Genomic DNA, 27,626 nt, shown 5'->3' with positions numbered 1-27,626 from the left:
TTCTGTTTGTACTGAAACCTGCAGCAGCTCCACCTGAATAATGGAAGAATTCAGTGCACAGACTATAATGACATCTTTCTGAGAGCTGCTTCACTCTTTATCGTGTGATGGGAGCAGTTCAGAGAGAGAGAAAAAAGAGAGAGGACATCCAGGCCTGGGAATGAAATCCTTTTAATGTCCTGTGAGTACTATTTCTCATATCAGTACCACTACCATTCATGTACTGTTACTAATGTCAGTACCACTACCGTTCATGTACTATTACTAATGTCAGTACCACTACCGTTCCTGTACTGTTACGAATGTCAGTACCACTACCGTTCATGTACTGTTACGAATGTCAGTACCACTACTGTTCCTGTACTGTTACTAATGTCAGTACCACTACCATTCATGTATTATGAATGTCAGTACGACTACCATTCCTGTACTGTTGCTATTATCAGTATCATTACTGTTCCTGTACTATTAATAATATCAGTACTGCTACTGTATCTGTAGTGTTGCTAATATCAGTACGCTACTGTTACTAATGTCAGTACCACTACCATTCCTCTACCATTCCTCTACCATTCCTCTACTATTACTACAACCCCAATTCCAATGAAGTTGGGACGTTGTGTGAAATGTAAATAAAAACAAAATACAATGATGCTTGCACTGCAAACAATGATTGTTGCATTCAATGTTGGTTTTCGGCCTTGCTACTTACGTGTAGGAATTTCTCCAGATTCTCTGAATCTTCTGATTATATTATGGACTGTAGATGATGGAATCCCTAAATTCCTTGCAACTAAACATTGAAGAAACATCATTGTTAAACTGTTGGACTATTGTTTTACTAAAGTCAGTACCACTACTGTTCCTGTACCGTTGCTAATATCAGTGCTGCTACTGTTCCTGTACTATTACTAATGTCAGCACCGCTACTGTTCCTGTAATTTTTTTATTTTTCCTGAAGTGGTTTTGGTGTTTTATCAAAAGAAGCCAGTCACAGCAAACAGCAGCAGGACTTTATTCATTGAGAAATATCAGTATGAGTAAAACTAGTGACAGTTTGAATCCCTGTTTCAGCCACCCAGACTCCATCCACCTGAGTTTGATGCAGGAAGAGGGGTCAAGAAAAATGATGGTAGCTCCATAATCATTATCTTGTCCCGCTGCTCCTACTTCCTGGAGGTAACAATTTCCCCAGACAGGAGCTCTTCAGAGTCTGAACTGATTGTGGCGGCTAATAAAGTATAGATGGATGCAGCAGAGTTTAAAAACAAAGCCAAGCCCAAGTTACTCCTTGTGTGTGGAATTAAGGAAGCTTAAGGAATATGTCACCATTCCCACTGATTTGTTTTCAAGAAGTTATTGTCATGTTTGAGTTCCAAGTATTTTTTTTTTTTCTTCACCACTCAAACATGAATTTAAGGTGCGGAGGGTCAGGAGAGCATCCATGTTTTTATTTTGATATCCTACACTCGCAAATGGAAAACGTCATTTAATATAAACATAGTGAAACAAATGTTTTGTACCAGTGCACCCACCCCCCCCCGATTCCACACTATTATGATATGATTTATAGTCCATGAGCCAGAAGCCAATTTTGACCTACTCGGTCCTACTTAAAGGGGCCTAAAAGACATTTACAGTCCAGCCTCAGTATAATGGGGTCTACACAAAGATTTATGGTGGCCATCCTGGGGCTTAGCTATAGTGAGGTAGGGGTCAGTGAAGGATTACAGAGGGGTTAACTGTAATATTAATGGTTGAGTAAATTGGGTTCTAAAAAGGAATAGTTTGCACCATCTGTTATTCTTAGTTGTCACATTCTGAAGTAACATATGTCACATGTCAAAGAATCCAACAGACATCAATCTTTCTTGACCATTATTTTGGAAACCAAGCATTCAAAATGGTCAAAACTATTACATTTATTAATTCTATTTGTTCTACAAATACATTGCATCACATTTTAACAAAACTGGAGCAGTGTTAACTAATGACACCTGTATAAACTAATCTTTGTCACCACTTTTGCTGTTTTTACCGCATAACTCCATAGCATTCAGTCATAGATAGTCCAACCTATACCTTTTTGGAATCATTATGATTAGACAAATAATTTGATTTCAATATGATTGGAGCATGTTTAAATGTTGACTCCTGTGTAATCCTTCATTCACTTCTACCTGGCTACAGCCACCACCCCGTGATGGCCGCTATACATTTTTATGTAGGGCATGTTACTTTGAGGCTGGATTATAGTAAGTGTTGTTTCATCATCATACCCGACCAATGGATGGATAAGACCAGTGTGGGTTGTAAAAGTTGAGTCTCAGAGATACAAGAATTGTCAGGCGTTCCTTCTTTTTTTTCTCCATCAAAATAAGGACTATTCTTTTTTTTTAAATAGTCAATTTAATGAAATGTGTAGTAAAGTTAGATTTTTTTGTAATTGTACAGTGGGATAGGCAGCACAGTGGCTTAGTGGTTAGCACTGTTGCTTCACAGCAAGAAGGTCTTGGGGTAGATTCCCACCTGTGGCTTTTCTGTGTGGAGTTTCCATGTTCTCCCCATGTTTGTGTGGGTTCCCTCTGGGTGCTCCGGTTTCCTCCCACATCCAACGACATGCTGGTTAGGTGGATTGAAAACTAAATTATCCGTAGGTGTACGTGCGGCTGTGTATGTTTGTTTGTCTATATGTGGCTCTGCGACAGACTGGTGTCCTGTCCAGGGTGTACCCCGGCTTATGCCCTATGTCTGCTGAGATAGACTCCCGCCCCCCGCCCCTCCATGACTCTTGAAGATGAGTGTGTAAAATGGAATGTGTTACTATTACAGTTTTCATGAAGTCACTATTTTGTCATTGTTGCTCAGCACACTGAATGTAACAGAATTGTTTTCATCATTGTGATCCAGTTTTCATTGCTGTTTTCTTTTGCATCATTGTATATGTCTGGTCAGTGCTGTAGATAGTTTCTTCTGTTTTCTTTCTAAAAACCTGCCAGTGTGTCAAATAAAATGTATATATAGCTGTTTCACTGTGAAATAAATGATTTGATTAGAGCAACGCTTCATGGCAAAACAACTTGTTTGGATGAGGAAGAACGATCATGGAAAAATCTAAGGAATTTAAATGGAAATTTGGTTAAAGTTTATAAATGTTTGACCTTGGTGATGGTATGCACTAGAATCAGTGTTTTACAAGTCTGTGCATCAGCTGAAACATTTTGTGAAAACTCTCCTGGAGAAACGAGGGCGGAAACAGGGAGCTGCTGGAAACAAACTAATACAGAGAAGAAGAAAGAGACTCACAGAATGAAGATGGCGACACCGGGAGCTGATATCAAAAGACTCCCTTGGATGGAAGTCGGCGTAGTCTCAACAGAGTCCAAGATAGAAGGATGAGCGTAGGATCCGCTACGGGAGGAGAGAGAGGCCAAAACTCCCAGGAGGAGATGCTACAGGGACGGCACTCGGCCCCTTCCTTTTTTCTTTATGCTTTTATCTCACACTGGAGGTTGTGGGCGCTAGAGGGGATGAGAACAAAGTCCACACTGGGGCAAACAGGAAGCAGCTGAAACAGCAGAAGACGGGCAGGAAGGTTGTCTTTTGGGAAAACAAAGTCAATTTTGGGGATAGCGGTGTGCATGGATGGTACCTGTTCCTTCATCCTTCCTGCTTTTCCAGCAGTGAGACATAATCATATTCTCCAAACACCCAGAATCTCTTTCTCTCACTCTCTTTTTTTGTCTGTTTTTCCTTACTCGCCCACTGGCTCCAACTGGCCTGTCAGTCAAAACATTAGAGTTGTGTGGTTGACATTTCCTGCTGTTTGACAACCAGTTGTTACGCTCGCTGTCACCTGCTGCTCTGATCTCACCATGTCGCCACCTTGTTCCTCCCTCTTACTGGTGGTTCAAAATGACTGACAGAATTTTGTTAACTCCTCAACAGCTTTGTCTGGCTGCCATCGCCGTCTAGATCTGCTGTTGGTAATTAGTTTCAGGTGTCTCTGGTGGCGGGAAAAGGAGGGTGAGGAAGATTTAACGCCACCGTTGCCATTAATTAAAAAAATGATTACTAAGAACGGCAAAGATAAAAGCTGAACATTGGAAGCGGCAGTCTGATAAGGAGCCAGTGGCGCTTCAGAACGCCTCCGTCAGCTTAACAGATGTCTTTTTGTTTCAGCGCTTGGGGTCCGTGTTTGTCTTTACATATCCAGCAGCTCATTAAAAATGGCCGAGTGCGAGCATTTGGAGACGAGTTAGCGGGCCGCTTCCATAGGCTGCTGGAGCTACATGGTAGAACAAGCCCCATGTCACCTTTCACAAGTTGCCATAATGAGAGGAAGTGGTGAAATGTTTTTTCAAATTACATCCACTGTCATGGGGAAAAAAATCTCACAAGCACCTCTGAGGAACACGTGACCCGGGGTCCAGTGTTATGGCTGCTCGATGATTCAATCAGTGGGGTCTGTTGACTCACAACTGCAGCATTGTGGGAAATGCTGCACGATGGCCGTCACTGCTGATGAGATCTGTAATGACACAAAAGTTCATCTTATAGTGGGTTTGTTTGGGATTGGATCCAAAACGATTATGAGCTGTAACACAATGAGTCCCAAAGCTTTTTCTGGAAGACATGAAACTCTAATCCACTTTATTACCATTTACTGACTTTAATGTGGATCAAACTGCAGAAAGATTTGGACTTATTTACCCGGCACATCGGCAAAGCAGCAGACTGTTGTTTTCACTGGCGCAAGTGCATGTGTGTGGACACGATAACTCAAAAATGACGGGATGGATTTCTTTCAAACTTGCTGGGAATATTTGATGGATATCTGGAGGTTATTAGATTTTTACTTTGGTCAATGGTCAAGGAACACATGGTCTTAAAAACACCTTTTTTGTATGACTCAACCATGAAGCATATATGGATGATCTAAAGCACATATTAATGAACAAAATATATTTTTTTCAATTTATTTTCATACCATTAAATCACAACAAAGTTGACTCAAGGCGCTTCACTCAAGTAAGGTCTAACCTTACCAACCCCCAGAGCAAGCACACAGGTGACAATGGTAAGGAAAAACTTCCTCTGATGATTTGAGGAAGAAACCTCAAGAAGGCCAGACTCAAAGGGGTGACCTTCTGCTTGGACCATGCTCCCGACATGATTTACATAACAATTCACAAAACAAATATACAGGATATGTTGTCAGTGCACAGGACAGGAGGGTTACATAAACAGACACCACACCCATCTCTGCATGGAGCCGCACCTCAAACAGAGAGAAAAAACAGAATCAGGCATCAGAAAGACAATAAATAAGCAACAAGAAAAACAGAAGAGATACTAAGGTGATCGCTGGACAGTATCACTAAAAGATCCAGAATTTAGATAAAGTTGAGGCCACAGCTGCTCCGTTTCCTAATAAAATTAATTTCAAAGAGCAAAAAGCATTGTAACATACTATGCCAGTATGCTAGCCATACGAAAGGGAAAATAAGTGCATCTTACGTCTGGACTTGAAAGTCTCTACAGAATCTGACTGTTTTATTGATGCAGGGAGATTCCACAAAGCAGGTGCACAATAAGAGACAGCTCTGTGGCCTGCAGACTTTTTATTCACCCTAGGGACACAAAGTAGTCCTGCACCCTGAGAATGCAAAGCCCAGGCCAGTACATAGGGTTTAATTAGGTCAGCGAAGTAAGGAGGTGCCAGTCCATGAACAAATGGATAGGCTAGTAGCAAAACCTTACAATCTGATCTCACAGGGAGAGGAAGCCAGTGAAGAGATGCCAAAATGGGTGTAATGGGGTCAAACTTTCTGCTTCATGTCAAAATTCTGGCAGCAGTATTCTGAACCAATTGGAGACCCCTAATGCTGGACTGTGATAAACCAGAAAATAGAACATTGCAGTAGTCCAATCTAGAAGAGACAAACGCATGAATCAGGGTCTCAGCATCAGCCATAGACAGGATGGGATGAATCTTTGCTATATGTCACAGGTGGAAGAAAGCAGTCCTTGCAATATCACTAATGTGGAGGTCAAAGGACAATATGGGATCAAAAATTACCCCAAGGTTCCACTTTGTCAGTGTGATGTATGACACCCAAACCTAGGCTAAGCGTTAACTGGTCAAATTGATGCCGATGTCTCACTGGACCAAGAGCCATCATTTCAGTCTTATCTTTAAATGTAGGAAGTTGCTAGACATCCAGCTTCTCACTGATGCAAGGCAATCTTCTAAGGATTTTATGTGGATAAGATTACCAGCAGTTATTGGCATGTATAACTGAGTATCATCAGCATATCAGTGAAAGATAATCCCAAAATGCCGCAATATTTGCCCAAGAGGCGCTATATAAAGGGAGAAAAGCAAGAGGCCTAAGACGGACCCTGTGGAACCCAAATTTCATGTCACTAAGGTTAGAGGGAGTGTTATTGTACAAAACACAGTGAGAACGACTGGTCAGGTATGACTTCAACCATACAAGGGCACTCCCAGTAATCCTAAAATGATTCTCCAGCCTATCAAGTAGAATGTGATGATCCACAGTATCAAATGCAGCACTGAGATTGAACAGCACCAAAACAGTAGTGGTGGTGTCCAAATTCACTGCAAGCAGAAGATCATTTCAACCCAGTCTCACAGCATGTCGTGACTTGTTAAAAGCCTGCTAACTAGTCTTTCATTGGATTCAGGTGTGTTGGAACAGGGAGACAACTTAGAGTGTCAGGAAGGTAGATTCCAAGGACCGAACTTGGGCACCCCTGCATTAATTTATTGGGTTGTGATATTGTCAACGAAAAGCGCCACATTTTTGTCACGGCAGCACAGATTCATTCTACGAAATTCATTGAGGGTCAGGGTGGTTATGGTTAGGGTTGGGAGAAGGAGTAGGGTTAGGTTATGGTTAAGGTTAGGGTTGGGGGAAGGAGTAGGGTTAGTAATAGTGAGTTTAAAAAAAAACACCATCACGAAAATTTGACTCTTTTTGTGACGGGAGCATAAAAAAAAGACGTGAGACTGGGCTGGATGATTCACCACTTCAGTGAGAGGTGTCTCTGCGGAATGATATTTTCTAAAAGCAGACTGCAGCGGCTCAAAAAGATTTTTCTCAGTAAATTGGCCCACTAGCTGCCATGAAACCACCTTTTCCAGAATTTTAGAGAAAAATGATAGATTTGATATTGGCCTATAGTTTTTCAATAGACTAATGTCAAGATTAGATTTCTTAAGTAATGGTTTAATCACTGCAGGTTTGAAACATTTAGGAACAGATCCAGAAGCTAATGAGAGATTAATAATTTCCAGTTCAGTCGGCCCAAGAGCGGGCCACAGGTTCTTAAACAGTTTTATTTGTATAGGATCAAATAAGTAGGGGAGGTGATGGTCTAGTGGTTAAAGCGTTGGTCTTGAGACCAGAGGGTCCTCAGTTCAACCTCAGCCTGACCAGAAAATCACTACGGGCCCTTGGGCAAGGTACTTAGTTGCTCCCGGTGTGTAGTGGGCGCCTTGCATGGCAGCAGCCTGACATTGGGGTGAATGTGAGGCATTGATGTGTAAAGCACTTTGAGCATCTGATGCAGATGGAAAAGCACTATATAAATGCAGTCCATTTACCATTTGTGCTTTTTGTAGACATTATAAGTTTCGCCAGCACACCTTGTGAGATACTATCAAATTCTGTAAATCTACGTAATACCTCAGTAATGGCACCCATCTCAAAAGCAGGGTGTAGAAGCTAGGTTAAGGAATGCTGGGATATAATGAATCCAACAAATCTTGTGCTGTAAAAGGAAAGTGACTTACAGGTGGTTGTCCATGAATAAGTGTTGCCACCCTGTTGAACAAGAACTTTGAGTTATGCTTGTTTTTGTTGATCAAATCAGAGTAATAGGTCACTTTGTAGCCAGTTGTGCATGATTATGGTCTAAGACAGCATCACGCCACTTGAGGTGGAATACTTGATACATTTTGAACTACGCCATTTCCGTTCTTGACCTCTGACCTCATTGAACCAAGGTGACTGTTTTGGGGGGGGGCGTGGTTTTCATAAAAGTAGTGCAATCATGTCGACTGTAGTTTTAAGCACTGAGTTTAAACTATCCACAAGACTGTCTACTGATTGGGCATTTTCCAAACGTGAAGCTAAGATATCATGCAGTCTAGCTTCGACTTCAGTCATAGTTGAGTTGATGCATCGCCGCAGTGATAAATAAGGTTGTTGGTCCACTAAACACGGCAGCGAAGCTGTAAACCTAATAAGTGATTGATCAGAGACCACTGAAGCAAGAGGCATGATGTCAATATTCGTGACAGCAATACCAGGTGCAAGAACCAAATCCAGGGTATTTCCACTAATGTGCGTCGAGTCCTGAATGCATTGCTGAAATGCAACAGACTAATGCAACCACAATTTCCATAAATGATTTACAAGGGGATCAGAAGGCTTATTCATATGAATTTTAAAGTCACCAATAATCAGAATGTTTTCTGCACTCATTGACAAGTTAGAGATGAACACACCAAATTCATCTAAGAATTTAGAGTATATGCCAGGGCGCCTATATACAGTGACAAAGTAATACGGCTGATTTTTATTGCTCTGACATTGGCAATACGTAGCATCAGAGAATCAGATGTTCAAATGGGTTCTCTTTGTGACCCCCAACAGCTAATAAACTACACCTAGATTTATAAATAAGAGCAACACCCCCACCGTGATTTGCATCATGAGGGAAGTGACTAAATGTGTATGCCAGTGGGCAGACCTCATTTAAGGGGAGGACAGCTGTAGGTTTAAGCCAGGTTTCACATAACCCAATCACAACCCTGTCTCACGGCAAGTTGTGATTCAGGAGCACGAAATATACATTAATCTACTGGTTTGTGATATTGTGACGAAAAGTGTCTCATTTTCATCACGGCAGCACAAATTCATTCTAATTCATTCCATGATGGCTGCACGAAATTAAAAGTGAAGTGGTGGGGGTCGGGGTGGTTATGGTTAGGGTGGGGGAAGGAGTATGATTAGGTTATGGTTGGGGGTTGGAGTATGGTTAGTAATATTGAGTTAAAAAAAAGCCCTGTCACAAAAATTTGACTCATTTCGTGCCTGTAGCACTAAAAACTAGAAGCACTCAGAGAGTGCAAACCTCCGCCAAGGCCATGGGGTCACTGACGCCATAACATCTACACGCCGTGGAATCATTGAACCTAAAAGTCTAACAATGATGTTTGCTCAGTAGTAAAAAAGTTTCATCTGCTGTGACTGGATAGCATGTATCCTTAGCGCTTGGCATCACAGTTTATTGCAACTTGCACCTTTCCCAGAAGCTACTGTCATCTGAGCACTGATATTGATATTGCATGTGCTTATAGACAAAAACAAGAGACAAAATTCAATTTATTATTCAACTAAACTGCAAATATATGAATTTTTTTACATTTATGAAACACTTCTCTAAACAAGGCCATAGGGTCACTGACCCTAAAGGGATCCCCTCCTTGGCACAGTGATCTATTTCTTTTTGTCTCTTTCTCTAAAATTGTATATAATAATCATTAGCTTATTAATATATAAACAAAAATAAATTTAAGAAATATTACAATTTGAAACAAATGCACCTAAGCGTGATGACAGCTGCAACTGCTTAATGCTTACTTTTAACATTGAAAATGCAATAGACATGCTAACACGTTAGCATCGAGATCCGGATCGTGATCCGGCTCACCACTAAAATTTAATCACTTGTTCCTCATTTCCAACCACTCCACAAAATTTCATCAAAATCCGTTCAAAGGTTTTTGAGTTATCCAGCTGACAGACAGACAAACAAACAAACAAACGCGACCGAAAACATAACCTCCTTGGCGCAGGTAAAAAGCACGGGACTGGGCTGCCCAATCATATCTAAGGGCCCCTTCACACATAGTGTGAAGTTTGTATGAAGTGCACACTTAGTGCACATGATGCAGGAATCGTGCAAACTGTTGTGTGGGCCGCTGAAGAGGAGGTACTGCTGGCCCACCACCACCAGATGGCGCCCTGCTTGGAGTGCGGGCTCCAAGCACGAGAGGGCGTCGGAGCCGCTGGAGGTGACAGCTGTCACCTATCAACACCAGCTGTCACCCATCACCACCACTACAAAGGCCGGACTGCAACTCCACCTCCTCGCCGAGAAATCTTCTACCATACAGGTAATTAATTCTCTGCTGAACCTTAACCCGAGCATTAGTCTGATCTCTTTTGCAGCCGTTTTCCTGGGACGGATACCCTGTCTGCTGAGTTGGCGTTTGGTGTGGACTGCGACGGCTTCGCCTCCCACCCTACCCAGATAAGTGCTTATCTCAGGAGCTGCACGAGTGTGTGATTCGGAGGTGGAGGTTCTCCCTCCTAACTGTATACAGACTGTGGGATTACTGAGTGTGCGAACTCACACTCATCCAGAACTGTTTCTGTTTTCTGCCAGCAGTACCGGGTCTGACTGCTGAAGACAGTGGCCACCTGGGGCGCAGGGCTTGGCGGCTCTGGTGTTCTTCAGATCCGTTGGTGGTGGAAGCTGTGTGGGATCCAGCTCTTCTCGCACCGGACGTCTCCTATCTTCGAGCCTGCCACACATCACCTTGTGTCAGATTGATATAACGCATATTTGTATTTGTCTGTACTACGTTGTGCACCTTCACAACATTAAATTGTTACTTTTTGGCTATTCCATTGTCCCTTCATTAACGCCCCCTGTTGTGGGTCCGTGTCACGACACTTCCCTAACACAAACCGTGTAATGTCGTCCCTGTCGCCACGTACGTAGCTTCGCACCTATTTCTCGCAGAAACTGCATATTTGGTGGGTACATACCTTGGAGGAGTACTTCACATGGGTTCAAAGGCCAGTGACCTTGACCTACTTTTGAAGGTCACTAATGGTCACAACTGTCATATCCTTTGCCGCAACGTAGCTCGGCACCTTTTGCTCACAGAAACGTCATATTTGGTGGGTACATGCCTTGGAGGAGTACTTCGCATGGGTTCGAAGGGTGGTGACCTTGACCTACTTTTCAAGGTCACCAATTGTCACAACTGTCCATTCCTTCGCCTGAAATTTGTTCGCCGCAATGTACCTTGCCACCTATTTCTCGCAGAAACTTCATATTTGGTGGGTACATGCCTTGGAGGAGTACTTTGCATGGGTTTGAAGTACAGTGACCTTGACCTACTTTTAAAAAATTACCAGTAGTTGCATTTGTTCGAAGGCTACCGACTTTTTGTGGTCACTGTTGGCCACATCCTCTCAATAAATATAATGTCAATCTCCAATTTTTCCACTGTGCATCCCAGTTTACTTCAAACACATGAGGGTTCAACCAAATACCTACCCCACACATGTACATATTACTGCACTTTACATGGAAAATAGTACTGCACGCGGGGCATTTCTTGAAGAATGTATCTAGTTTATTTTTAACCAAGGTTATTTAACCGCAGAGTTCTGTATTGCATCCCCCTTTATGTATTATTTATATCAACCCAGTGATATTCACTAATTATACAGCTGGTTTTATTTCATTTTCCTCCAAATCAGCAGCATGATGTGGTGCAGCTCGTCCCATGAAACACAAGGCGAGCTGTTGCAGCAGCCCACACTGTGTTCCTGCTCGACAGACACCATCGCATGCACAAACCATCACGCTGGCGTTGTGCATGCCTGCTCGTCTGCGCGATGTTTCGTGGTGCACTAATTTGGTACTGTTTCGCGCTATTTTGCCGTTTTCGTCCACACTTTGCACTATGTGTGAAGGGGCCATAAGTGATGATCAATAATTAGATCATTAATCAACAATGATTTTGAGGACAGTGATCTTATGATAATGAAACCCAGACTAAGGACCTCAGTGGGGTTGACAGTTGGACTGTTTGGGTTTAGGGGTGGTTCCAGAGTAGCTTGTATAAGATGCCTGGTTTAGGTTTGAGACATTCCGCACGGGTTGTAGGTAGCAAACACGAAATATTTGATATTGCTGGAACAGCCAACCGGCCATCCTCAATTTCCAATGTTTTAATGGGTATTACGTTTGCAAAACATATCCCTCTATGATTTTTATGGACACGTCTACGGAAACAGGCCACAGTCTCAACATGATGAATTTCCCTCCCTGGCACATAAACTGCACTATCACCATAGTGGATTTTCTGCACTATGTGGTTAATTGGTATGAATGATTTCATAATGAACTCATAGTAGTGCAACAGATAGGCAAAATAATTGTGCATATCTGTGGTAAAATCATGAAATTTGTCACGCATATTCTAATCTAAATTAAATAATGTTTCTTTTCAGATGTGGAGACACCTTGGAGCTGATCTCTAATCACCTACAGGGGTCAATGAAGAATTACATAGGGGTCCATCCAACCGTCCATTTCCATCCGCTTATCCTTGGTGGGGTTGCGGGGGCAGCAGCTCAAGCAAAGCCGCCCAGACCTCCCGATCCCCACACACCTCCCCCAGCTCCTCCGGGGGAACCCTGAGGCGTTCCCAAGCCAGCTGAGAGACGTAGTCCCTCCAGCGTGATCTGGGTCTTCCCCGGGGCCTCCTCCCGATGGGACGTGCCCGGAACACCTCTCCAGCGAGGCGTCCAGGGGGCATCCGGAAAACATGCCCGAGCTACCTCAACTGACTCCTTTCGACGTGGAGGAGCAGCGGCTCGACTGCGAGCTCCTCCCGGACCTGGTCAATGACCTGAAGAGAGCTGGGACCACAGTCACAAAGATTACATTAGTAACACATGATGCTGTCATGGTTTAAAATCCTGCAGGGCAGCAAGGTCCCCCTGCTTAAGCCAGCACATGTCCAGGCCCATTTGAAGTTCACCAGTGACCATCTGGATGATCCAGAGGAGGCATGGGAGAAGGTCATGTGGTCAGAGGAGACTAGAATAGAGCTTTTTGGAATCAACTCCACTTACCATGTTGAGAGGATGAAAACAACCCCAAGAAAACCATCCTAACCGTGAAGCATGGGGGTGGAAACATCATACTCTGGAGGTGCTCTTCTGCAAAGGGGACAGGAAGACTGCACCGTATTGAAGGGAGGATGGATGGGGTCATGTATTGCGAGATTTTGACAAACAACCTACTTCCCTCAGTAAAAGCATTGAAGATGGGTCATGGCTGGGTCTTCCAACATGACAATGACCCCAAACACACAGCCAGGGCAACTAAAGAGGGGCTTTGTAAGAAGCATTTCAAGGTCCTGGAGTGGCCTGGCCAGTCTCCAGACCTGAACTCGATAAAAAAATCTTTGGAGGGACCTGAAACTCCAAACCTGAAAGATCTAGAGAAGATCTGTATGGAGGAGTGGACCAGTGTGTGTAAACCTGGTGAAAAACTACAGGAAATGTTTGACCTCTGTAATTGCAAACAAAGGCTACTGTACCAAATATTAACATTGATTTTCATAGGTGTTCAAATACTTATTTGCAGCAGTAACATACAAATAAATTGTTAAAAAATCATACATTGTGACTTCCGAATTTTTTTTTTTTAGATTATGTCTCTCACAGTGGACATGCACCTAAGATGAAAATTTCAGACCCCTCCATGATTTCTAAGTGGGAGAACTTGCAAAACCGCAGGGTGTTCAAATACTTATTTTCCTCACTGTATATGGGGCTGTGTAGAGCATATTGGATATGCATCAGCCCTCTGATGCCTTTCATTGATGAGTTCATTTACACACATTTTCATTATTATTGCACATAGTAAGTCCCTTCGGCTGCTCCCTTGTTTGCACTCGGGGGTCGCCACAGCAAATCCAAGTTGGATCTGCATGTTGGCACAGGTTTTACGCCGGATGCCCTTCCTGACGCAACTCCACATTACATGGAGAAATGTGGTAGGGGTGGGATTTGAACCCAGAGCCTTCTGAACTGAAACCAAGCGCATTAACCACTGCTATTATTATTGCACATATCCTTGTATTTTTAATCTGCTGTTGGTGTCAATTTAAACACCATCACAACACGTCAAATGTTCACTTTGTCAGCAGCTCAGTGAATAAAGATTAACTGGAAAGAAAGCAGCGATGCAGATAACTCATTAAAACAGCTAAGATAACGACAGACGCAGCACAAGCAAAAAAAAAAAAAAACACAAAAACACAATTAGGCCGATGAGCACAAACCGGATCAGATCTGAACAACAGGAACAACAGCATGGCGCGGCGGGACAAGACACAAAATTCCCAGTGGAGAAGCAGCGTCTCAGGGGAGTGATGAGATTTGATGTAAAATTATTTATGACGTACAAATCCAGATGGGGCCATGTCGTCTGTCTACAGATCAATATTACTGGAGGGATTTTGAAAACCGTATTTGGCAGAAGTTGATTAGCTCTTTACATCCAGATCTGCCTCAAAAAATTTTCTTTAAAAGAAACGTTCTGGTAAAGATGTTTAATACCCTGTTTTATGACATCACACAGGGAAAGATAGACATCACAAAGCTTAAGATACCGAAGTGCAAAATGCACAGAAATTTGATTAAAATTTGACATTACCAAGTAATAGTACCTGTGGGTTTGAAGACAGCGAAAGTTACAGAAATCTGACCTTTGACACATATGGTCTTGATGTTTATCCAAATGACTGACCTCAGGCTGACCTTGTCGGGGTTATACTTAAGTGTGTGTCACAAATGGGCCTAAGAGGGCTGAAAATCAAATATTATGACCTTTGTCAAAATTGTTTATTTATTTTTACATCAATTTCAGGGCCGACATTCACTGACACCAAATGTGGGAGGAGTCAGCCAACAATGACCCCAGTGATTGATCTTTGGCAAATTTGACCTAGGGGAGGGTTAAGGTGTTGGGCTTGAGTCCAGAAGATCATGGGTTCAAATTCCCACCTGACTGGAAAATCACTAAGGGCCCTTGGGCAAGGCCTTTAATCCCCTATTGCTCCCAGTGTGTAGTGAGCACCTTGTATGGCAGCACCCTGACATCGGGGTGAATGTGAGGCATAATTGTAAAGTGCTTTGAGCGTCTGATACAGATGGAATAGCGCTATATAAATGCAGTCCATTTACCATTTATTTATTTACCTGGGCAATTCTAGAACCACTTCCATATACATGTAAAGTGTGTGTGTGGTGGGGAAGAATCAGAATTTTGTCCTTTGATCCCAATAATCCTCTGGTCTGGTCAAGATCTGAATCCAGGTCATCCAGATTTGTTGCTCGTGTTGGAAGAATGCACTCTTAGTGCTGCTGTAGTTTGTGAATCATGTTCAGAAACTGAGGTGGTACCTCAGAATGATGAGACACTTCGGGTTTTTTTCAGCATTTCTTTAAGCCATTAAAAAAAAAATGATTCAGAAAGCAAATCCTCAGAATGGGAAAACTGAAAATTAAAAATATCACATTGACACATTTAGTGCAGCAAATAACTGAAACAATACTTCACATGGTGATGCAAGCACCAAATCCAGCATAGATTCTCCTTAGACATTGCTCTTTTGAAAAACTGAATGGCCACTTGAATTTTCAATAGGCGGCCATGTAGGGGTCAATTGAAGAATTACACGGGTTTAAATATAAAAATGCTCCAATCATATTGAAAGCTATACCACATTGTTTGTCTGATTATAAAGATTCCAAAAAGGTATAGTTTGGGATATCTATGACTGAATGTTATGGAGTTATGGGGTAAAAACCTTAAGAATGGTGACAAAGGTCAATTTCAGTTTGTACAGGGGTCAAAAGTTAGAGTTGCTCCAATTTTAGTAAAAAATGGTGAAAATTGTTAATTGAGCTACTTGGATTAATAAATTGAATAGTTTTGACTGTATTGAATGCTTGGTCTCTAAAGTAAAGGTCAAATAATGTTGACGTCCATTGAATTCTATGACGTGACATGTTACCCGTAACGTGATAACTAAGCATGATACATGGTGCAAGCTATTCCTTTTTGAAACCCTATTAACTCAACCAATAATTTGCATCACCTTTGAGCAAAATTGGAGCAACTCTAACTTTTGACCCCTGTACAAATTGAAACTGAACATTGTCACCATTCTTGCTGTTTTTACCCCATAATTCTATAGAATTCAGTCATAAATAGTCCAAACTATACCTTTTTAGAATCTTTAGAATCAGACAAATAATGCGGTATAATTTTCAATATAACTGGAGCATTTTTATATTTTGACCCCTATGTAATTCTTCAATTGACCCCAACGTGGCCGCCTATTGAAAATTCAAGTGGCCCGTTGGTTTTTCAAAAGAGTAATATCTAAGGTGTTCTTTTGCCAAATTTGGTGCTTGTATCACCATTTGAAGGATTCCTCTGTAAATATTCTGTTATCTGCTGCACTAATTGAAGTCTTCAGATTCTTTGTTTCGCAAACATTTGGTAATTTTTAAGGCATTCATGTGACAGGAGGTGAAGCTCACAGCTGGAAGTGATGCACAGTTCAAACCCGGTTCAGAAGCTGCAGCACTGTTGGAGGGTGACGATGTCGACTGTGGATTTACTCAGACTGACACAGTAAATCCTTCACAGGATGCCATGTTTGTTTGTGCTGCTGTTTACTCTGTTTTCTATTTAGCTCTGCTCTTCTGGGACATGAAACATCTGTGACCAGAAACATTCATCCATTCACCGAATGCCTCCTCTGAGTGGGACTCGGTGAAGTCAGTGAACCACAGTCAGATTTAGTTTGTCTAACTCAGTGTGGGGGGGAAAGTGTCACGTGTAAATTTATTTAAATATTTTTTATCTGAGGTAACAAGCTTCTATGGGTCGAGCTGATTATTTATTTTATTAGCTAATTATTTTTATGCTGCTTCAAAGTGAAATGAAAAAGGTGCAATGTGTGGATGGATCAGTGATTTTTTTTTTAGGCATCTTTGAATTTTCTTCATTAAATGTCATTCAAAAAAAAAGATCATGATAAAGTGTGTAAAATGTTGGTGGTGAGAGAAACCATCCCTGAGGTACTCCTCCTTTTAATTTACTGGAACAAACTTTTTATCTGCAGCTTTTTCATTCTGTTGCTTTATTTATTTCATCTCTTCTCCTGATATCTTTGCAGGACTGCTGGGTCCCGAAGGAATCACTCTGTGTCAAACAAATGGTACATAGTGAAACTGAGATGAGGAGGATTACTGAGATTGTGAGGAACATCAGCTGCGGCATTTTGTCCATGTGGCCTGTTTCTCTGATCATGACCCAGCACACAGGTGTTTCATTATTGAGGACCCCAGTGGCTGGAGAAGGTGAAGGCCACGCCTACTGTTCACCTGGCTGCAAGGAGCGGTTGTCTGGCGATGTGGTTGCCATCTAGGACTCGAGATCTCTCACTTTCAAGGCAGAAGCACTAGCAAGTAAAAGGGATTTTACCAAAGGGGAATCCCCTCTAGACAAGCTAGTAGAAGCATCTTTTCATTTCAATCTGGACTTCACCTTGTTAATTTCAATTTATTTTAATTTATATAGCACAAATCACAACAAAGTTGCCTCAAGGCGCTTCACACAAGCAAGGTCAACCTTACCAACCCCCAGAGCAAGCACACAGGCAATAGCGGTAAGGAAAACTCCCTTTGAGGAAGAAACCTCAAGCAGACCAAACTCAAAGGGGTGACCATCTGCTTGGGCAATGCTACCAACACAAATACAATTACAATTTAGTTATGCATTTTATTCACCCACTTATTCCAGTTAAGGGTCAATGGGGGTGGAGTCTATCTTAGTGGTTAATGGGTGATAGGTGGGGTTCACCCTGGACAGACCGCCAGTCTATCGCAGGACCACACATATTTACACTCACACCTACCAATTTAGAGTCACCAATTCACCAAGCCGTTACGTTTTTGGAAGTGGGAAGAAGGCGGAGCACCCAGAGAGAGCCCACACGAACATGAGGAGGACACGCAAACTCCATGCTGAGAAGGACTGGGCGGGAAGAGAACCTGGAACCTTGCTGTGCAAAGCATGAAGACGCTGTGCTGCCCACTGTTCACCTTTCACACATTTAACTCGTGACACATTACTCACATACAGTTTTGTGATAATCCCTCATGGTTAGGAAGATTCTATTTTGATCAAGTCCCAAACAGGATGTGGACATGGAGAAAATCTACATCCAGGGTTGATCTCAATATACCTGTGCGTGAGTTTGTTTTATGTGGGAATGTTGTTGCCCACTGACAAGCACATGGTCCTTGACAGATCCTTATCCTGGAGAATCCCAGATGATCGGGGTCTGAGGACCCGCTGCAGCCTTCAACTGCCTTCACAGCCGTTGAGTGACCAGCCATCACCTGTTGGACTTGTTTCACCAGAGCCCCATTAACTGTCTGGTGTTCAGGATTCCTGTTGGGCCTTCATGGCAGCCACGTGGCCTACAAGGTCCGCACTGTATTTCACCCAACAGGAAATCCCCTACTTGATTGGTTATCCAGGTATCATGACTTGGACAGTGGGTTGGATTTGTAAACCCATGTACCATTTAATTACGACATAAACGAATGAGCCAAGCCTGGCGTAAACTGTGACGCTCACTGACAGGAAACACATCAGGCATGTGGATGGATTTCCAAACGCAGCTGATGGATTTTCTTTAAATGATGTCATCTCGTGTGTTAGGCGGCAGCGATGGTGGTGGTGGTGGGGTTGATGTATGGCTCCTGACATATCTGTTAATAAACTGAAGTCACACGGCCACAAAGGAAGTGGTGGAAATGCTGCTGTTGCAGATCTGACGTGATCAGAATCAATTCACTGGTTTCTCTGCGTTCACTCCGTGTCACTTATTCCTTCTCTGTGTGTCTCAGCCTGACAAATGGCTTTTTATAATTACAGTTTACATTGATATTCCCATGTAATGGTCCTGTTAGGCTCCACCTCCTGAGTCCAGGTCGCCAAACTTTATTCCCTGGTACAATGGTGCTCAAATCTTGGAACATTTCCAATGTTTCATTACCTTTTTTTTTTAATTGATGTATCCAGCAGAGCTGCACTGAGATCTGATGTTCAGACCCAATGACGGTTCCACAGCCTCAGTCCAGGGACTGAACTTATGACCCTCCAGTCCCACGCCAGCTTCTCCAATGAGCTGATCACAGAGAGCTGTTCATGAAGGTGTCCGTTTACCCGTGAGCACTGACTTTTAGGGTGCTGAAACTGCATATTGGCTACGTTTAACAGAACGCTGGTCTTTGATGGCACTCAGAAGGTTGGTGGTGATTCTGTGTTAAGGTTAAACAGCCACCACCAGGCGCTGCAGCATTCAAACTGCATCCATTAAAGGTGGAAACGGTAACTGTTTGATGGCTCCACCTCATCACTGGAACAGGAAAACGCTGCTGTGCACCTGACACAGAACACAATCTGAATTAGGCTGTAAAAGGTCACGGCGCCGGCTCCCTTTAAAAGCCATCGATCAGATAACGAGTTGCTAACCGGTTTGTTTTGGCAGAGACGAGCATGTTCAGCATCGACAAGTCTCTTCAGCTAAACGCTGAATTATCTCCTGCGATACCAATAACATAACAATAAAAGTCAAGGTCAAACTTTTGGCCCAGTGTAGTAGGAAATATTAAAAATGGATATTTAGAGGAACACTAAATGCATCCTTGACCCAAAACACATAAGCATACCAAACGTCAAAGGTCAGCTCTCCCAAGTTTCTCCATGATGGAAGCCATATACACCCACACAGAGGTCACTTGGCTATTATAATATAGATAGATGAACGTCGATAACATTTTATGAGCAGATTAATAATGTCCTCATAAATAATTGATGTATCTTTTGAGTCGATCTGGAACATATGCAGGATTCAGAAGAATCTTAGGGCCCGGTCCCACTGGCGTTTAGGAGGATTTGCGTATGGATTGCACACAAAATTGGTTCATATTCACTTAACATCCGCAATATGCGTGAAACATGCTTATAGGAGTCGGCCAACATCCGCACATGTCCATAATTATCCGCAGAGGCACGTTTTTCCATTGCCAGGATTTTTGAGCTGCACAAAATTTTGGCTGCGGATGACATCCACATCTATTTTGAGCCGTCTAAAAAGGTAATTATTTGACTTGTTTACATTGTCAAGGCTTGATAAAACAGTTGCATGTTTTTTCCTTCTTGTCTGCAGCTGTTACAGTATTTATTCCTGTTTATAACGGACTTAAATTCTTATTATAATCGTTCAGACGAGCAGCGCTCTGGTGCGTTCGGGTGACGTCACAACTTGCCCTGTTCACTGCTTGTTTACTCCAGTCAACTTGTCCAAGTCCAGCAAATGCTCCACAGGCTGTATTGTTGGTGTGAATAGTGATGCCAACGGCCCGAGTGTGCTTCATTTATGACCGCAATGCAGATGACGTGCACGCGCAACACGTGCGCGATGCATTCATAATACACCTGTAATGCTGCCGTGATAATCGCAATGCATCGGATCCATTTACTCACTACATGCATTATACAACCGTGATTGTTCATCATATATTCACTATATATCATTAATATATCCGTAATTCATCCTGGGACATTTGTCATTTTTGGCCATTTTTGTTGCGGGCGACAACAAACGCCCGAACTTTGTATACTCAATTCATGCGCAATTAATCCTCTCCCCAGTGGGACCGGGCCCTTAGGGATATAGCAACGCTGAACTCAAACTTTATGATTGGAGCCTGATAAAATTATAGGCATATCAATAAATTCTTCAGAAATCAGGCTTGATGCCAAATGCAAGTGAAATAGGCATTTTGTTTGTTATATTTGTATTTAGTTTATGCCAAATTTTACATATGTAATATCCCCAGGGGTCACAAACAGCGGTGAACCTGGTGCGAGGGCCTCTGGGAGCTCTGCACTCAGTGCCGAGTGGCACTGACCTGATGGAGATGAACGTGAAGGAAAACGATTTATTAAGCGAGCGCACAATAGCAGCTCATGTTTTGTTTGCAAATTGGACCACATGGGATGTTTTAGGAGCTGAGCGCTTTTCATCAACTTCCTGCTTTGTGTGTGTGTGTGAGAGAGAGAGAGAGACCTGAGGGCAGTCTTATTGTTTGAAGTGGAGGACGATGGGTATTTGTTTCTTTGTTTTTTGTTTGTTTTTTCCCCGACACAAACCCTTGCAGCCAGAACCAGCAGGTGTGTTGTTAAGGGTCACATGATTTGTCACATGCCAAGCAGATTTTGATGTTTAGCTCCTGTTCAGCGACTGGCTAAACAAAGACACAATGGAAGAAGCGCGAGTGAGAATTTAAAACCAGAAACTACTTCTGTTTCTTCTGCTGCGATCAATCCAAGAGCAGTTCTGTCCTACAGCGCCACCAGCTGGCATGAAAGTGCAGCAAACACATGGATTCTGTTCGCCAACAGTCCAGTTCGGGTCGTGTGAAAGAAATCCCACCCAGAGGTCAAACCTCAAACTGCTGTGTAAAGCCCCGGTCACATGGCACTAACGAAGGACACCAAAGCCAAAACGAAACAAGAAATCTGGACTTACGTTGACTTTTGAAGACATCGTTTAACCATCATCCAACTTCATTCCTGTAGCTGGCGCATCGTCAGAATTTTCAAACTGTTGAAAGATGTGAATGAATCCCGAAGACAACCTCAATTCGTCCATATTCTGTTTTGCTTTCTGTCTTGACAGTTCGTCATCGTTTGCATAGTTCAAGTACCGTCAGCATTCCATTTGATTGTTGTCCAACTTCGTTCAACCTCCAAAGTCCGACGTCTTGCACGAACATTGGCAATATCTGTACGGATCAATAACTAAAGCTCAGACGAGCTGAATGTGACTGGTGCATGTGTGGGATGCAAAGCAATGTTTTCATAGAGAAACAATAGCGGCAAGAATGTTTTATGAACTACTCTAACTATTTACGCACATTGCAACCGTTCCAGCTTTGAAGACAAACCTATTGTCAAGACAACCAGTTCTCGCAGCCGCAGGTGCTGTGGACAGCGCAGGCTGGCTGTAGACTTGATCACAGGCTGGCGCTCAGTCTGATACCCACTGTCAAGTCAAGTCATCATGAATGTTTTGTTTTGATTTTGTTTAAAGCGTCAAGCTCACTGTTCACTTCGTTTTTCTTTTGTTAGTTTTGTTTTTTTTTCATTCTTTTATGCACTCTAGACTTGCAGGCTTTTCAGTGATGGGAGAAGTGCCGGCTCATTTGTCCACTTTTCCTCGACGATTTGTGACTTTGTGACTTTTTTCCCTTCGTTCAGCCATCGCTGTGTGCTGTGTAACCGGGCCTTTAAAATCAAACTTTAGCATCAACCGTTCCAGTTGTACCGTCTAAAAACACACATGGTAAAAATGGTAGTGATAAAATTTCTGAATCAAACATCTGGGTTGATTTTGTCTTAAAACTCTGAATTAAACATTTTGGTGGAATTTGGTTTTAGCACTGAGTTAAACATTTTGGATTCATTTGGTTTTAACATTTTTGTTTAAATATTTGGGTTGATTTGGTTTTAACACTTTGATTTTAACATTTTGGGTTCATTTGGTTTGAACACTGAGTGAAACATTTTGGGTTTATTTGGTTTTAACACTGATTTAAACATTTTGGGCTCAATTGATTTGAACACAGTGAAATATTTTGGATTCATTTGGTTTTAACACTTTGATTTAAACATTTGAGTTCACTTTGATTAAACATTTGGGTTGACTTGGTTTTAACACTGAGTGAAACGTCTTGGATTCATTTGGTTTTAACGCTTTGATTTAAACATTTGGGTTGACTTGGTTTTAACACTGATTTAAACATTTTGGGTTCATTTGGTTTGAACACAGTGAAATATTTTGGATTCATTTGGTTTTAACACTGATTTAAACATTTGGGTTGACTAGTTGTTAACACTTTGTTTTAAACATTTGGGTTGACTTGGTTTTAACACTTTGATTTAAACATTTTGGATTCGCTTGGTTTTAACACTGATTTAAACATTTGGGTTGACTTGGTTTTAACACTGAGTGAAACATTTTGGACTGGTTGGTTTTAACACTTCGATGTAAACATTTGGGTTGACTTGGTTTTAACACTGAGTGAAACATTTTGGACTGGTTGGTTTTAACACTTTGATTTAAACATTTGGATTGACTGGTTTTAACACTTTGATTTAAACATTTTGGGTTCATTTGGTTTGAACACTGAGTGAAACATTTTGGATTCATTTGGTTTTAACACTTTGATTTAAACATTTTGGGTTCATTTGGTTTGAATACTGTATGAAACATTTTGGATTCACTTGGTTTTAATACTTTGATTTAAAGATTTGGGTTGACTTGGTTTTAACACTGAGTGAAACATTTTGGACTGATTGGTTTTAACACTTTGATTTAAACATTTGCGTTGACTTGGTTTTAACACTTTGTTTTAAACTTTTGAGCTGATTTGGATTTATGTTGATTTAAACATTTTGGGTTCATTTGGTTTTAACACTTAGTCAAACAGTGACATCACACAGCAATATCACCAGTGTTAATTTAACACTGGTGATATTGCTGTGCACTGTTGTCATTTTAACTCCCCTAAAGGTCCCATTTTAACTCTGCACGTGGATTTAGTCGCACATAAGGAACAAGAAGCTGTCACACTGCTGTCCCTTCAAAGCCAGAAGGTTGTGGGTTCAAAGCCAATTTGAGGCTTTTGGCTGTGGTATTCCTCTAAACATTTACGCTATTCACAGTGTTAAAAGTACACTAAAAATCTGATTGTTTGGATTGGATTTCCATCTAATAAATATATGTAGTCCCAACTAAATTAAATTAAATTATTTTGCATGGATGTGCTTTTTTTGAGTCGGGGCTGCATATATTTATTAGATGGAAATCTTGCACATAACTGAATTGAGTTCATCCAATGAGTCTTTTTTTTAGTGTACTCTGTAATACTGAAAATGCAAACATTAATATTATGAAAAAGTTAATATTTTTGACCCACAGGAGCCTATAACTCCTTCAGAGTTCTCTGGGTGGCTTCCCTCACTTGTCTCCTTCCGGTGCAGTAACTCAGTTTTTAAGAATGGCCTCCTCCAGACATGTTTACCATACTGTGTGTATTTAATGATGCATGGAAATAAAGTCAGAGAAAATGTTCATGTGTTCATCCCCTGACTAGTTTAAAGAAAAGTGACTGTGAAAGTGACGATTTGCATGATCAGTAACCATTATGTCTAATGTGTTCTATTGCTTATAACCTCTTATTTGTTTTGTTTTTTTTATAATCCCCAAGTCTGTATAAATTAGTCTGCTCTGAGGCACAGCTAGCTTGTATCCTGAAGAATATCTACAGTTGTTAATAGTGCAGCCGCGATTTGCTGCCCCCGTGGTTCCCTGTGAATTATGGGAGTGAGACACAAAAGAAACATTAGACAAACAGTGACCGTGACAAAAGCGGTATCTGCAGCAACAAGAAGGACCTCAAAAAAGAATCAAAAACAAAAAACAAGCTGTGCTCGTTAGAGGTGATTATGATGACTGCAGTCATCATATAGCAAATGAGTTAAAGGGCTTATGTAATTAATGTGAGTTACATGAATCTATGTGCAGATGTGATAATATGCGTGACTCTGAGGAGTTGCATCACGCCACAAAGTCCACAAACTGTAGGTGTGGCCCCAAAGTGCACACAGTGCCCCCATCCTGTGGTAAAAGATCCAATACCCTGTACCACAAGGGAAGGAGGGACGGAACCACCAACAGAGTGCACCCAAACACACCATGGGTGGGACGGACACAGGCCTGCAAGCTTGAGGCAGAGGACACGGACCCTCAGTCCCAACAAAAGCCCAGAGAGAGAGTGGGCCAGTGCTACACTCAGGACCGCCCACCAGGGTAAGCCACACCCTCCAGTGAAGTGGTTCTGGCACGACCACCCTAACCCCCAACAACAGGGACCAGCATACAACACCCAATCCTGAAGACCAAAGGGTCAAAAACCGACTTATGGACTCCTGGGGGGACGGTACACAAAAATAGCTGTGATGACATTTTTGTTAAACTAACATCTCATGTACCCGACAGTACCGATTGGTGCAATTTAGACGCCACTGATTAGCCTTCTGAATATGGACACGAGAGAATCTCTGAGAACCTTTTGGTTACTGACTGCCGACTGGAACCCTAATCAATGCAAGAAAGACTGACTTCACTGGCAGTGAAACATCTTGACGAATAATACCCAAAAGGTCCTTGGAGCATCAACCATCTGATTAGAACTCTGAAATCGTGATTTTCTCTTCACGGTCGTTATTACACTGGGGGTTTCCCTGGGTACTGGTTCCATCGGTACTGGTTCCATCCCTGGGTACTGGTTCAATTCCAGTGAGAAGAGGTTAGTGGTAAAATTAACACTTTCATGGGAATTTGTGTAGCAAGAAAACTGAAAAACCTCTGCGCACGTCATCACAGAAGCTTCCCAACTTCAATCCTTCATCGACACGTTTGCATGACGGATGACAAAACGGCCTCAGTGACATCAGGCTTTATGACACGTACACGTCATTGTTTGTTTGTTTTATTGACTGTGGTGACTTATGGTGCCAATGAGTGATGAGTGCTGGAAAGAAGGAACTCAAGAAGATGGGGAAGAGAAGAGAAAGAGAAAGGAGCCTGATGGATCGAAACGATGAACAGGAAGAAAAAGACGGCAGAAAATGAGGTGACGGAGAACTAAAAGAGCAAGAAAAAAAAAGCAAACCCCCCCCCGCTTCTCTCCAGCACACTCACCCATCTGCCCCCAACAGGAAGGACATCCGTAGTCCCGGCTCACACAAAACCGCAGAACAAAAACCGAGAGAGCGACGGCACAACGGCAGGAGGAGAAGGTCTCCAGTCCAACTCCTCCAGGTCACAATCCAGCAGGGACGACGTGTTGATGCTCCACGCGCACGCCAGCATCCGCCGGCTAGTGCACACTGTCGCAATAACACCCCCTCCAGCCCCCCCTCCTGCTTCAGCCTCCTCCTGTTTGTCCTGTTTGTGGGATTTTAATCCAAGCAGCTCGACAGACAGAAGAAGAGCTGGAAGCTTCTTTTTATTCCAGTTGTTTTTTTTGCTCCTTTCTGCCGGCGTCGATTCTCCCAGCATGCCTCAGTGTCAGACTGACTGAGCTGATACTCGGCGCCAAGCACCCTGCATCCTGCGCTCACTCTCTCACTTCTCTCTCTCTAATTTGACTCTCTCTCTTTACTCACCCGCTCTCACTCTTTCCCTCTCTTGCTCTCTCTCTCCTTTCTCCATCTCTCTTTTTTCTTTTTCTCCTCCCGCTCTCTTATCAGTCCCTCTTCACTCTCCCTCATTCTCTCCCACTCTCTCTTTCTCCTTTCAGTCCCTCCTCACTCTCTCTCATTCTCTCCCACTCTCTCTTCTTTCTCCTTTCAGTCCCTCTTCACTCTCCCTCATTCTCTCCCACTCTCTCTTCTTTCTCCTTTCAGTCCCTCCTCACTCTCTCATTTTTCTCATTCTTTCTCTCACTCTCACCCTTTTCTCTCTTGCTTGCTGTGTTCTTTCTCTCTCTCCTCTCACTCTCCACTCTCTTATCAGTCCCTCCTCGCCCTCTCTTGCTTTCTTCTTTCTCTCACTCTCTACTCTTTCTCCTCTCACTCTCCTCTTTTACGCTTATCAGTGCCTCATCGCTCTCGCTCTGTTCCCATCTCCTCTCTTTCACCCTTTACGTTCTCACTGACTCTGTCTTCTCTCTCACTCTCACCCAATAATCTCTCCTCTCACTCTCCTCTCTTACCAGTTTCTCCTCACTCTCTCTCACTTTGTTCTTTCTCATTCTCACCCTCTACTCTCTCCCCACTCACTCTCCTCATTCACTCTTATCAGTGCCACATCACTCTCACTCTCTTGCCTCTCCTCTCTCTCACCTTTTCTTTCTCACTGACTGTCTTCTCTCTCACTCTCATCCTCCTCACTCTCTCTCACTGTCTTGTCTCACTCTCCGCGGTCTGATCAGTCCCTCCTCACTCTTCTTTCTCTCACTCTCACCCTCTCTTTCCTGTCTCACTCTTATCAGTCTCCTTGCTCTCCCTCTCCTGCTATCTCCTCTCTCTCACCCTCTATTTTCTTGCTCACTCTCTTTTCTCTCTCTCTCTCTCTCTCTCTCACGGTCTCTCTTTTTCCTCTCATGCTCTCTTTCATGCTCTCTCTAAGGGCCCTGTCCCACTGGTGTTTAGGAGGATTTGCGGATGGAATGCGCACAAAAGTGGCCCACATCCGCCAAACAACCGCAATAACCGTGTAACATTCCTGTATGAGTTGGCCGCCACCCGAACACGTCTGATCATCCGCAGAGGCACGCATGTCCGCAGCCAGGATTTTTGAGCGGCTCAAAAATCCTGCTGCGGATGAGATCCGCATCACTGCCTGAACACATACTGAAGACATACGCAGGACATACACAACCAACACGCCGCATATCCTCTGTCATCCGCTGATATCCGCAACCGACGGGTTGGCGCGGCTTGGCGGCGGACCGGGACAGCGTGCAAAACAGATATGACACGTGCCCAGCACGGCCACATCACGGTCGCAAATGGTATGTCATGCATGCAGACAGAGTGGGCACGGAGAC

General features: G+C 42.7%; 1 protein-coding gene across 4 annotated transcripts in view; it reads right to left on the bottom strand.

Annotated features, from left to right (window-relative positions):
* Nucleotides 1-27,032, bottom strand: part of LOC117501603 (glutamate receptor ionotropic, kainate 5-like) — a 382,609-nt gene extending 355,577 nt beyond the window's left edge. Inside the window, exons 1-4 of one of the 4 annotated variants that reach the window (XM_034160520.1) lie at nt 26,636-26,649; nt 26,460-26,467; nt 25,775-26,277; nt 3,307-4,531 (exon numbers count right to left, since the gene is read on the bottom strand). The gene's annotated coding sequence lies outside the window, so the exon portion shown is untranslated. Of the gene's footprint in view, nt 1-3,306; nt 4,532-25,774; nt 26,292-26,356; nt 26,393-26,459; nt 26,468-26,635; nt 26,650-27,019 lie in introns of those variants that run through there. The other 3 variants (XM_034160522.1, XM_034160521.1, XM_034160519.1) reach the window with 3 other exon arrangements.
* Nucleotides 27,033-27,626: the final 594 nt, after the last annotated feature.

This window comes from Thalassophryne amazonica, chromosome 20 (genome assembly GCF_902500255.1).
Source record: "Thalassophryne amazonica chromosome 20, fThaAma1.1, whole genome shotgun sequence".
NCBI lineage: Eukaryota > Metazoa > Chordata > Actinopteri > Batrachoidiformes > Batrachoididae > Thalassophryne > Thalassophryne amazonica.
This window is presented reverse-complemented; position numbering and strand designations above follow the sequence as displayed.